Source organism: Bombina bombina, chromosome 2 (genome assembly GCF_027579735.1).
Source record: "Bombina bombina isolate aBomBom1 chromosome 2, aBomBom1.pri, whole genome shotgun sequence".
Classification (NCBI taxonomy): Eukaryota; Metazoa; Chordata; class Amphibia; order Anura; family Bombinatoridae; genus Bombina; species Bombina bombina.
Window position 1 is genome coordinate 156,789,689 of NC_069500.1, and position 13,830 is coordinate 156,803,518.

A 13,830-nucleotide genomic window follows, 5' to 3' on the forward strand; every position below is an offset into this window, starting at 1 on the left:
AGAAATTGGCGTTTCTCTGGCTTTTTAATTAGATTGATCAGAAAATATAATGTGTGAACCCATGCAGAAAGTATTTGGAATAGCTTTGAATTTGAAAACCTCTGTAAAACACTTTTCAAATTGCTTTCTTTGGAATAGACAAGTATATATTTCTCAAAATCTACTTAATCAAATAGCTTCAAATTGTCCAGTTTAGTAGCAATGGTAAAAACTGAAAATATATTCCAAATTTCAGCAAAATTGATCATTCTTATAATGCACAGTTCTGGTACCTATGCGTGCGTATAAAACTAGTTATAGCTGATGATCTCCCCTGGTTCCGGTGGAGGAGGAGCAAGTATTAGCTGCTGAGCTCCCTGCTCCAGTCCCAATTGCTGTTGGCGGTATCCCTTTTGCGCCTTACCCCAGGAAATGGGGTTGCTACCTGGATAAACAGCTACACCGTTTCTGGAACCTAACAGTGCCTCTTCATCGCATTGTTTGCAACACAACCTGGCTAGACTCAACCCTGCTATGGGTCAGCCAGTTCCTTTGTCAAACGAAAACTGCACGTAATATAATCTTCACTTCCCCAGCCTCTCTCCCCCCCTTCCTCCTCCTGGACTTTCCCACCTCTTGGGTTAAACCGGAGTCACAAGCCGCAAGAATACCGCAACACACAGCTAAAAATCCTTTTCTCTCTGTTATTTCTTTCTCCCCGCATGATAGGACTCACCTTTCCCGGCATCGAGATCCCTCTGTGCCTTGTTTGCACTCACCGCCGTGTCCTTGAAGGGGATCGTCAGGCTTGAAAGTGACCTGCCGTCTGTTTGATCTGCCGGAGCCTGGCTTTCCTCCTGTTGCGGAGCCGGCTGTTCCTGTTGGTGACCTGACCCCCCCTCCCCCACCGGTGCTGCGAGGGAGGGGGTAGGCGTTGAATGGAGCGCTGGCAGGCGTGTTCCTGAAGGGTCCTTCCTCAGTTTGGCCTGCTTTCTCCTCGTCCCGGCTGTTCTGAAGCTGGTGTTCCCCCCTCCTCTCCCACCGGTGCTGCGAGAGAGGAGGAGGCCTTTTGGTAGGGTGAATCGAGCCTGAGGTGAGGGGAAGAAGAGCGGGTGAAAATCAGCGGCAATACGAGGATCTCTGTTCCTGTACACCACAGCACATACCTCTCGGCGGTGAGCAAGTGAAATGAACCGGGGGTAAGGTGAGCCTTGCAGGACATTCCTTGTCATTGTTTTTTCTGTAACAGAAGAGGGGTTAGTACTGGACTTAAGGTTTTGACAAATGTACACCCAAGAGGTAATTTGTTAGCGGTATCCTTTTTTCTGGGCACAACTTTTTAGCAGAATAATTCTGCATTAACTTAACACTTAAGGATAATTCATCACCATTTGTGCTCGCATAAGGAAGGAAGAGGGGGAAGACTGTGAGAAAGGAGAAGAGGAGTGGGATAATAGAGGGGAAGGAGACAAGGAAGGAAAAGGAGAAAACATGAAAATAAACACCATAGGATAAGCTACAAAACTGCAACCAAAAGAGATGAAAGCAGTATAAACTCCTCACTCAAACTTTGCTCTCTAACCTTTCATTTTGTTTTTTTCTCCTTTTTCTTAATTTGGTTGAAGTACCAAGGGGCTTATAGCTTTGAAAATTGGCCCTTCTGGAAGAAAAGTTTTCCTACTGCTTGAATTTAACTGGACTATAGTTGATATGAAGATCCTTTTTATTTTTTCATTACTCTTAGGAAGTTAAATTGTTACCACTCAAGCTATTCTATAACTTCAATACTCTCCCCTGTTGTGACTTAATGTGTTCCTTTTTTTTCTTCTAGAAAGTCAGAGCAATTGTGTACAGTTAGAACTTTCTACACTTTAGGAGGTTAACTGTTATAATTTTCTGGTAATGCAAAAGCACTGTACTGTTAAAGGGTACAACCTCTCTTTCTCTCCTAGATAATTGTATCTGATACTGTCCCTCTTATCCTAGGTGCAATTAATTTGTCCCTTCTCTCCTATATAGTAGGAGAGGGAGTGAAACAGAACCGGTGCGAAATTGTTAAAGGAGGGGAAAAAAGGGAAAAAAGAAACAGAACAGGGAAAAAAAAAACGAAAAAAAAAAAAACTTGAGTTTCTCTTTTTGTTTTTTGGTTCTAAATACACCCAGAATTCACTGTAAATAGTACAAAATTAAATCCTAATGGGCTCTTTAAATCTATCTTTTGAATTTTGGGCCTTCCCATTGCTATTTAAAAGGTTCTTAGAGTACTTACCACGGTTCTGAGAAATTTACCTATTTATAAGATAGACACCTTTGGTTTAAATAAATCTTTTCTTTTTTAGGATTTGTTGAAATCTATCAGTAACACGACACTACTTTATTGTTAAATATCATAAACTCCTCTTATCCTCTAGATTTTTTACCTATTATTGGGTTCTCTCCCACAGGGATAATTGTTTGGTACCTCCCCCCCTGGGTAACAGCAAGGGGAGTAGGGAAGATAATTTGGTGTGGAAGTATTAATTGAATTTAGTTGGGCTTTCTGGCCTTGGTACATGCTTCTGGTCACCCGTGGAACTTAATGTAATGGAATATAACTATTCTTAACTTTGTCTCTTAACTCTTTTACTTATTTGAAATTCGTATTTCAGTGTCAGTAAATTACACGGCTTGAGAGTTTATATCTAGGTTCTGAGGATCCTCATTTCCTACAGAACATAGACGCTCTTAGCCTGTGATCACATTAATTCACTCTAGTGCCTTTTTTTTACAGGCATTAGGGTTCTTTGAAATTAATTCTACTCCCCTGTCAAGGTCTAAAGGAGAATCTTTATTATCTTCGTTTTCTTACTCCTCTTTTTCTTTGCACGCTTTAGCACGTCCTTTCACATTTAATTCCTCACTCTATACAGGGTGATATCTTTCACTCTCTTAATTCTCTTCACAAACGCACCCCCTTCTTTTTTTTAGATATAACCACTTCTATAATATACCCCTCACACACCCCAACAACCCACCCTCACGGTTGTCTCCTAATCACGTCCCACTTCACGATCTGGATAAAAAAAAATTTCACAGGATCTATCAACACACGTTACTATATATGGACAAATACCTACACGGGCACCCTAAAACTTCTCCTTTAGCCATGATGGGGAGATAGAAAGAAAAGAGGAACAAAGCTGTTCTTGAAACTTTGTCCGATACACTCTCACCTTCTTTGCTCTCACTAGTTACTTCAGAGCAGTTAGACATCCATTCATTAGTATCTAAAATCTCAGAAGCCTTATCTCCCAAATTTGACTTACTGCAAAAGGAAATCAGACAAGACATTGCTTCTTTATCTAACGAGGTGAAGCAGTTCGCCAGCAGAATTTCTGAGGCTGAACAAAGAATCTCAGATCTGGAGGATCTGACTGTTAATTACAAATTTAACGTTGAATCCACAAATACTACTCTTTTAAGAATGCAAAGTAAAATTGATGACCTAGAGGACAGAACGAGAAGGAACAACCTCAGGATCATAGGGGTCCCTGAGGAAAGGCAATTTGAGGATTTAGATAAATTTATCACTGTTACACTACTTAACTTATTGCAGATCCCAGAATCTCACCCACCTATCATTATAGAAAGAGCTCACAGAGTAGGCCAAGCTGACAGACATAGGAATAGTACCCGGCCAAGACCTATTATTGTAAAATTTTCAACATAAGGCCATGTTACTCCAGGCCTTCCGCAAACAGCAACCCATCTTTATAAACGAGGCAAAAATCTTTTTGTTTCAGGATTACTCTATAGGTACAGCTACTAAAAGGAGAGAGTTAGCTCCACTTTGTACAAATTTTATAAAGAAAGGTGTCCAAGCAACCCTGCTGTACTCGGCTAGGTTGAAACTTTCTATTGACGGACACACACATTTTTTTTTAAAAAGCTCGAGATGCAGCTAAATTCTATGCCGAAACCTTTCCTCAGGATAAAAACTGAAAGGACCTGAGCACTTAAAACTAGTGGGATAAACATCTAGGGTGATCCAAATGAGTAAGTTGATACTTTTTGGACCCGGGAAGGGACGTAGGGTCAGGCCTTCCCAGGTTGTGGTACTAATAGGGTTTTTAGGGTTAATACTCCTTTTCTCCCCCCCCCCCCCTTTTTCCTCCTTTTTTTTTTCTCCCTCTCTCTTTCCTCCTCTCTATCTTCTCTTACCTACTTAAAAAATGGCTGTGGGGGGTATCTTTAAAATAACTTCCTGGAACATTGGTGGTCTTACCTCTCCCATTAAACGGAAGGCAATACTCGTACAACTAAGAAAAATTAATACTGATGTAGCTTTCCTACAAGAAACACACTTAAAACTAAAATCCTCCTGGGTTAGGGAAGTCTTTTTTTCCTCTACTATTAACAGAAAAAGCGGGGTAGCAATCCTCTTGGGGAAGAAACTCCTCTATGAGGTTATTCAAACAGCCACAGATCAGGAGGGAAGATATTTAATGGTAAAAATTAAGATTTAAATTTTTTTATTTACACTCTGTAACGTATATGCGCCTAATGTTTTTAATCTCCCCTTCTGGGAAACACTGCAAAACAAGCTCTTATCATTTGCAGAAGGGTACCTGATACTCGGCGGTGATTTCAACATGGCTCTCCAATACCCGATTGACAGGCTTAGGCAGAACCTTGTTCCAATTAAAACTAAGAGGGATAACCTTGAGTCTAAACTATTCACTAACCTGCTTCGTAACCTGAAACTTTGTGATATCTGGAGGGTCCAAAACCCTGATCTGAGGGACTTCACGTGTCACTCGAAAGCGCATAAAACTCTTTCGAGAATCGATCTTTTCCTAGCAGATGAAAGAGTATGTAAAATGAAAGTAACCGCTAACATTTTACCGATTACTATCTCAGACCACGCTCCAATAACACTCGATTTTCACCTAAATCCCCTGGGGAATAAGGATCATGCTTTCTTTTTCCCAAGATACTTAGCAGCTGATTTAAAATTTAAAAATTGGCTTATCTCTAGATTCCGTGATTATGCACTTCTTAACCAACAACATATCTCCCAACCTGCTTTGTTCTGGGAAACTGCGAAGGCGGTCCTCCGTGGAGGGATACTAGCATATACTATCTCTAGGTCTAAAAAAATTAAAAGAAGGGAAAATGAAATCCTGCGGGCTGTTACAAATGCGTATAATCGCTATATTTTTTTTAAAACACCTGAAAACTGGTCTAGATATAATACAGCACTGACAGAAAGAGACTCTTTTCTACTCTATAAAAGTACCCAAAAAGATCTCAGGTTACAAGCTAAATTATACCATTATGGTAATAAAACAGGGAAGCTTATGGCTAACCTGGTTAAAGTAGAAAGAGGATCCTCTATAATAAAATCTATTAAAGAGGGTAGTAAACATGTTAATACTACCGAAGAAATCCGTAGAGTATTTTCTGAATACTATGAGCTTTTGTATACCCCTAAAGTTTCTAATAATCTCCAGAGAGAGAACTTTTGGAACAAAATAGCTTTTCCATCTCTCACTCCTGAACTAATTCAAAATCTACAGTCTCCCCTTATGGAAGCAGAAACTGCCACAATGATTCAAAGAATCTCTCTAAATAAAACTCCGGGACCTGATGCACTCCCGAATGAGTTTTACAAAATTCTGGCACCTGAGATAACAAGCTATTTAACTTCACTTTATAATGACATATATATCTCTGGCAACACTCCTACTAAGGATTTTGTTGCCTCATTTACAACCTTAATCTTAAAACAAGGGAAAGACCCGTATAAAAAGGAATCATACAGACCCATCGCACTGTTAAATACGGACTACAAACTCTTTACATCCATCTTAGCACATAGGCTTCAACCTTTGCTTAATACTATTATCCATAAAGACCAAGCCGTTTTTTTACTGAAGCGAAATCTATCATCTAAAATAAGAGAAGTATTCTCCTCAATTGAGCATTTTGGGATCCTGGACTCAAGGCGTCTGGGGGGGGGAGGACACCTCTGACAGGGCGATTATCACTATCGACGCTGAAAAGGCGTTCGATTCGGTACACTACGATCACCTGTCTTATTCTATACAGCAATTTGGACTTGGAGATAACTTTCTTCGCCTTTTCAATAACTTATATAGTAATGCATCCACGAGAATCTTAGTTAACGGTGATATGACTGCAGCTATAAGACTAGGGAGGGGAACTAGACAGGGGTGTCCTCTCTCTCCCCTTCTCTTTGACCTGGCGATTGAACCGCTCGCTATACAAATCCGCCACCAACTTGAAGGGTTCAAAATAAAGGGGAAAGAACTACAAATTGCACTCTATGCAGATGACGTTCTGATTTACATGTCAAACACGGCTAGAAATATCCCAAAACTCCTCAATATTATAGACCAATTCTGATCCTTTTCCGGGTATAAAGTGAACATTTCGAAATCAGAGCTATACTGGCTTAAACATAACAAGGAGTCTTGTGTTAACATTCCATTTTCTATAGTTCTTAAGTATTTAGGCATATGGATCTCTCCTAATCCTAACGCTTGGTATGACTTAAACATTCTCCCAGTACTTAATAGAGCCAAACAAGCCTTTAAAATCTGGCAGAAACTTCCTTTGTCTTTATCAGGACGTATTGCATTATACAAAATGACGCTTCTTCCCAAAATCTTATACGTCCTACAGAACACTCCACTCATCTTAAAATCAAAAGATATTCTATCTTTTAATTCCGCACTCCGTTCATTTATTTGGCAGAATAAGAAACCAAGAATTTCTCTTGCAAAATTAAGGCTCCCTATAGAGTACGGGGGACTTGCCTTACCAGATATTCGCCTATATAATATAGTGATGCAAGCTAGAATGGGGGTAGATTGGCTAACTAAAGCTAACTACGTAACAAATTTTGATCTGGAAAATAGTATAGCCTACCCATATTCGTTGATAGCTCTCTTGCATTGCAATAATAATTTAATTCCACCCGAAATAAAAAAAATAAAGTCTATCCATAATCCAATCCAGATGTGGAAAAAGATAGGTACTATGCTGAATATTCAAGTTAGAGTCTCACGATATCTACCACTTTTAAACAATCCACAATTTCAAAGTGGGATAGAGTCTGCTCTTTTTCTCAAGTGGGAGACCCTGGGCCTAGGGAACATCGCCCAATTACTTGACTTCCAAAGAAAATGTATCAAGACTTTTGATTCTATTAGGGACAAATTCCACCTCCCTAATAAAAAAAAATTCGCTTATCTTCAGGCGAGGCACTACACACTCAAATTAGTAAATGACTTTGGTTGGGACTGGTCCCTGGGTCCCCTTGAAAACTGGCTCTTACTAGCCAAAAATGGCCTAACATCGATATCATATATCTATCAAAGGTTGATTTCCTTGCAAGGCCCGGAAATGGTAGAAAAACTCCAGGCTAAATGGATGGTAATGCTCCAGGAAGACTCTGTAGAGACCCCTGTAGTAACCCCATCTATTCAGGCAATTGCACGGGTTACTCGCTCTGCCACCTGGCGGGAGGCGCATGTTAAGCTGCTTCATATGACGTATTTCTCTCCAGAGAAAGGGGCTAAATGTCGAAGCACTAGTTATTATAAATGCCCAAAATGCTCACTCCCAGCAGCTAATCTTATTCATATGTTTTGGTATTGCCCAAGAATCAGAAATTGTTGGTTAAAAATTCAATACTGGCTTACCAATTCGTTGGGCATCATATCTGTGGAATTTTCCCCTTTAAACATAGTTTTTCCCGTAGAGGACCTAGCCCTTCCTCAGGATGATATTAAATTAGTTACCTTGGTAATCTTAGCAGTTAGATACTTAATTCTGAAGAAATGGAAGTCGAGAGCAACGCTGAGTATCTTAGAGATAAAAAACTGCTTGAAGAAACAGTGCATCATGGAACAATTGGATACTAATCTACATAATGATCAAGAGGTGAGTTGTTTCTTCTCCAAGTGGTCGAACTTTATCAAGGTCTTATCTCCCAGGGAGGTCGAACATTTGATCTTCCCGTTTAGGGATACGGAACTGGTTCTCCTTGGAATCTGGTAAACCTCCCGCAGCCAACAAATCGATATAGAGAGAGGGAGGAAGGGATAAAGGGAAATTCTTCTTGTGTCACTTTCTCTGTCCCCTCCCCCCCTCCCCCCTTTTTTTCTTCTTTTTTTTTCTCCTTCTCTCCCCTCTTTTTTTTTTCTTTTGTTCCTTTCTTCTTCCGTTTGTGTTTGACGTAATTGTTTTTGTCTAGTAAATGTAATTAATTGGTATTAGGTTTAACTAAAATATAAAAATCCCCAACTTTATGTACAATTTGTTTTTTCATAAAGGTATTATTGATTTGACAGGAGAAGGTGAAAATCATTGCCTCGAATCTTGATTTTTATTTGTATATTATGTTATACCTGGCCCTGTGTGGCAAAAAACGGTGGATCTTATTGTTTGTACATATTGTTGGATATAAATAAATAAATAAAAAAATAAAAAAAATAGTTATAGCTTAATGTCTGTCCAACATGATACGCTGTCGGCATTTAACATTGCACAAGCAGTTCACCAGAACTGCTTGTGCAATGCCACCCCCTTCATATTAGTGGCCAATTTAGACCGCTGCTTTATAACTGCTGTTTCCGGCGAGCCTAAAGGCTCACGTGGAAACAAGGGGAACAAGGGCCTTTCGGCCATTGTTAAATCGACACCCTAATCTTAAAGGGGCATCATACTGAAAATGTACATATCATTTATCTGAAAGAATAGCATTCGAACATATTGATTTTTTTTACAATTTGTTTCCTGAAACGTGTTTCAATTTAACCTCAAACTAATACAGTTATCAATTGTGAGAGGGGGGGAGGGTTAGAGAGCTGTTTGGGGGGCTCATGGAGGTTGGGTGGTAAGGGGGATCCTTCACTGCAGAACATATATAATTTCATTTTTTTAATTTTTTTTTAAAACCAAACACAATTTTTTTTATTTTATACTGGCAGACTTTCTGCCAGTACTTAAGAGGGCGGGGACATTTGTGGGGTGGGGGAGGGAAGAGAGCTGTTTGGGAGGGATCAGGGGTAGGATGTGTCAGGTGGGAGGCTGATCTCTATACTAAATCTAGAATTAACCCTTCAAGCTCCCTACAAGCGACCTAATTAACCCCTTTACTGCTGGGCATAATACAAGTGTGGTGCACAGCGGCATTTAGCGGCCTTCTAATTACCAAAAAGCAATGCTAAAGCCACATATGTCTGCTATTTCTGAACAAAGGGGATCCCAGAAAAGCATTTACAACCATTTGTGACATAATTGCACAAGCTGTTTGTAAATAATTTCAGTGAGAAACCTAAAGTTAGTGAAAAATGTAAAGTTTTTTTTTTAATTTGATCGCATTTGGCTGTGAAATGGTGGCATGAAATATACCAAAATGGGCCTAGATCAAAACTTTGGGTTGTCTACTACACTACACTAAAGCTAAAATTAACCCTACAAGCTCCCTACAAGCTACCTAATTAACACCTTCACTGCTGGGCATAATACAAATGTGGTGCGCAGCGGCATTTTGCGGCCTTCTAATTACCAAAAAGTAATGCCAAAGCCATAAATGTCTGCTATTTCTGAACAAAGGGGATCCCAGAGAAGCATTTACAACCATTTGTGCCATAATTGCACAAGCTGTTTGTAAATAATTTCAGTGAGAAACCTAAAGTTTGTGAAAAAGTGAACGATTTTTTTTATTTGATCGCATTTGGCGGTGAAATGGTGGCATGAAATATACCAAAATGGGCCTAGATCAATACTTAAGGTTGTCTACTAAAAAAAAATATATACATGTCAAGGGATATTCAGGGATTCCTGACAGATATCAGCGATCCAATGTAACTATCGCTAATTTTGAAAAAAAAAAATGGTTTGGAAATTACAAAGTGCTACTTGTATTTATTGCGCTATAACTTGCAAAAAAAGCAACGAATATGTAAACATTGGGTATTTCTAAACTCAGTACAAAATTTAGAAACTATTTAATTTGGTGTGTTTTTTGGTGGTTGTAGATGTGTAACAGATTTTGAGGGTCAAAGTTAGAAAAAGTGTGTTTTTTTCCATTTTTTCCTCATTTTATAATTTTTTTTTATATGTTTAAATGTAAAAATAGCCCTGGTCCTTAAAGGGCTATAATACCCAAATGTTTAAATACTTGAAAGTGATTCAGTATAGCTGTAAAAAGCTGACTAGAAAATATCACCTAAACATCTCTATGTAAAAAAGAAAAATATTTTACCTCAAAAGTTTCTAAGTAGCCACATCCCATTGTAAAGGACTTCTAGGCAGCAAATCAGTATGTCTGTCCCGGGACAGCAGAAGGATTGAGCTTTCGTGCACTCTCATCTTATTTACCTATTCAGCTTAAGGAAGTTTACAATGAAATCTCATGAGAGTTAAGTCAAATCTTATGAGATCACAGTAAAAGAGTTCATGACCTCAGCACTGTTGATGGTGATTGGCTGCTGTTCATTTCTTCATTTTTTTTTTTTTTTACCTGCAGCTGGGCAATAACTGAGTATAACTTTTTACACAGAACTTGTGAGGTAAAATATCATCCTTTTTTTACATAGAGGTGCTCAGGTGATATTTTCCTGTCAGCTTTTTACAGTTATACTGCATTAGTTTCAAGTGATTTAGCATATGAGTATTATGTCCCTTTAAGGGAAATAAATTGAAAAATAGCCTTGTCCTTAAGGGGTTAAATAGACATAGATGAATTACATCTTTGAATAGAAATATATTTGCAATATACAGTACATGTATTAGCAAAAATGCTTCTAGTAAAAGTTATCACTTTCTTAGTGTTAGCATTTTTTTCTGCATGTGCATGTGAAGCATAGCTAGATTTTCTCAGTGCACCAGAATTGTAAACACTACAGCTGCTCATAGTGCCAGTGGGGCTTGTATATCATGTCACCGATGAACAAATTTAGTCATTACCAGATGGTACAAGCACCTAAGGCTCTCTCTAAAATGCTTGTGCATGGTGCATACCTAAATACACTTTTGAAATAGCTATAGCTTTTATTAGAAGCATTTTCGCTAATACATGTATATTAAAAACGTGATTTTATTCAAAACTAATGCATTGATGCGGTTTCCAACTGTGGCTGTAATGTCCCTTTAAATGCTGCTCTTTCTTAAAAATGATGATCTCGAAAAACATTTTGATAAAGGTTAATTTGAACACAGAGACCAAATTTTAGCCAATTTTGATTTGATTTTTTTTTTTTAAATTAGCTCATTAAACTTAAACTATGACTAGTTTGGTCAGTGGCCTAGAGTTACAGATGCTTGTGAGGTTGCCAAGGGGACTCATTATAAAGGCAAAATCATGTGAAAAATTCATTGTGCATTGCTTGTGCAATGCCGCCCCCTGCAGATTTGCGCCAAATCGGCCGCTAGCAGGGGGTGTCCATCAACCCAATCGTAAGAAATCAAGTGGATTGATGTCCGTCACCTCAGAGGAAGCGTACAAGTTAAAGAGCAGCGGTCTTAAGAAGGCTCGCATGGAAACAGGGGTATACGGCCCCATTCGGGGCCGTGATAAATCAGCCCCTATGCCTCCTGTGAAGTATCTACAGGTTGTCTAGTTGTTAATTATCTTTTATTTCTTTAGCTGTTTTCAGATTTTCTTTTTTGATACTGAATCTTTGATTATAAAGGAACGTACTTCATAACTTATGCATGTTACAAGGGACAGGTACAATTTTTTTTTAATTCTGCAAGTTAGGATGTTGCATTACATTTTTTCTCCACAAGATTATTGGTTTCACAAACTGATGTTATTGTTTGCATAATAAGCCAACCTTTTTTACTGCTTCTTGGTTTGGAAGAACAATTTTATCTATAACTTGGTTTTTAACCCCTTAACGACAGCGACCCTGTACATTGCATATCTTAAGGGGTTCTCAGTCATGTAATAGTGACAGTCTTGCTGACAGAAGAGAGACTGCAGAAATAGCATTGACTTGCTGCCAGTGGTCCCTCTAAGTAAAAAGAGAGAAGCGCTCAACCTGGGAACGAACAATAGCATAATAGCTTGTTCTATGGCTAGTTACCACCCAAGAAGCAGCCTCTTTTTGCTCAACATGTGCCTTTCACAGAGAAGAACTTTCCTGTAGCATATCAGTCTGATCCTGACTTCACAGTACAGTCCAGCCCCAAAATACCAGGCAATCCCTCTCTGAACAAGAGAAACTGCAAAACCCCAGAGGTACGTTTTGGCCTATTGTGGGCCTCGTCAGTGAGGTGCAGCCATATCCCTCTAGGCACACTGAGCAACGGGTCCACGTCTGGATTCCCGCATCATACTTAGGGAGACTTCCCAAATTGTCATAATTTGCATAAATAAAAAGAAAGAAGCGCTCAACTGGGAACGAACAATAGCATAATAGCTTGTTCTATGGCTAGTTACCACCCAAGAAGCAGCCTCTTTTAGCTCAATATGTGCCTTTCACAGAGAAGAACTTTCCTGAAGCATATCAGTCTGATCCTGACTTCACAGTACAGTCCAGCCCCGAAATACCAGGCAATCCCTCTCTGAACGAGACAAAACAGCAAAACCCCAGACGTACATTTTGGCCTAATGTGGACATCGTCAGTGAGGTGCAACCATATCTATCCCTCTAGGCACACTGGATTCCCGCATCACACTTAGGGAGACTCTAAGGCCTCTAAGGCCAGATTTTGTTAGCATCCCAGCAGTGAAACAGTTAATAAGTAAACCACACCCTGCAATTCACAAACAATACACAATGCAGATGGCAAGGATGGTTACCTTTTTTAACTGTTTCACTGCTGGGCTGCTCACAAAATCAGGCCTTAGAGGGAACAATGCTTGCCGCCATCTAGCACAAAATGTTTTTAGAAAGCTGACGTACAGGCTGTCTTTAATGGGCTTGATTTATCATGCTGCGGGCAGACAGGGTCGTACATATGCGCCCCTGTCCGCCGCAGCTCGCTCTTTTGCAGGCAGGAGCTGTCAATTGAAATTCGTCACCTTAGAGGTGGCAAAAGGTTAGGGAAGCAGCGGTCTGATGACTGCTGCTTTGTTAAAATATGGACTGCAGGTTCTCTTTTGAAAACCTGCAGTCGTAGGGGGTCAAAAGGCTTGCAAAGCCTTTGATAAATTGACCCCTTAACCCAATTTTTTACTTTCGTAATTCAGACAGAGCATGCAATTTTAAGCAACCTTCTAATTTACTCCTATTATCAAATTTTCTTCTTTCTCTTTGAATCTTTAGTTAAAAAGCAGGAATATTGATATTTAGATATCTAAATGTTAACATGTCTCAAATACAAGTATTATTGTGGTTAGCATGTTCACAAACACAAACTATCAATCAAATCCATTTTCTCAAGTATCATATATTTTCCCAGCATTTTTCATAAATTTGAGAGCTAAAGTATATTTTTTTTCTTTTTAAGATGAAAAATGCCTATGAATTTATTTGTTAACTGCTTGTAATAACAAAACACAATCTCTTCTCTTAGTGGATAGCTGTCAGTATAAGAAGAGAAATATGACAGGTGTCTGAACACAGATGCTGAACACAAAGTGGCTCTCACACAGCTGTTTGCGGATGTTTGTGATAACAAATGCAAACATAATTTGTCAAGCAGTTCACACCCAACAAAAATACCTGCTCTGCTGTGCAGTTAATGGAATGCTTTTTAAGCCAACAGTTGCGGATGTGTTTTTTTGTTAGTTCTGTACGAAGAGGGATAGCAGATTTAATGGTAAAATATGTATATTATTGTAAAGAACTTTTTCCTTTCTGCCTAAATGGATTGGAGCTATTAAAG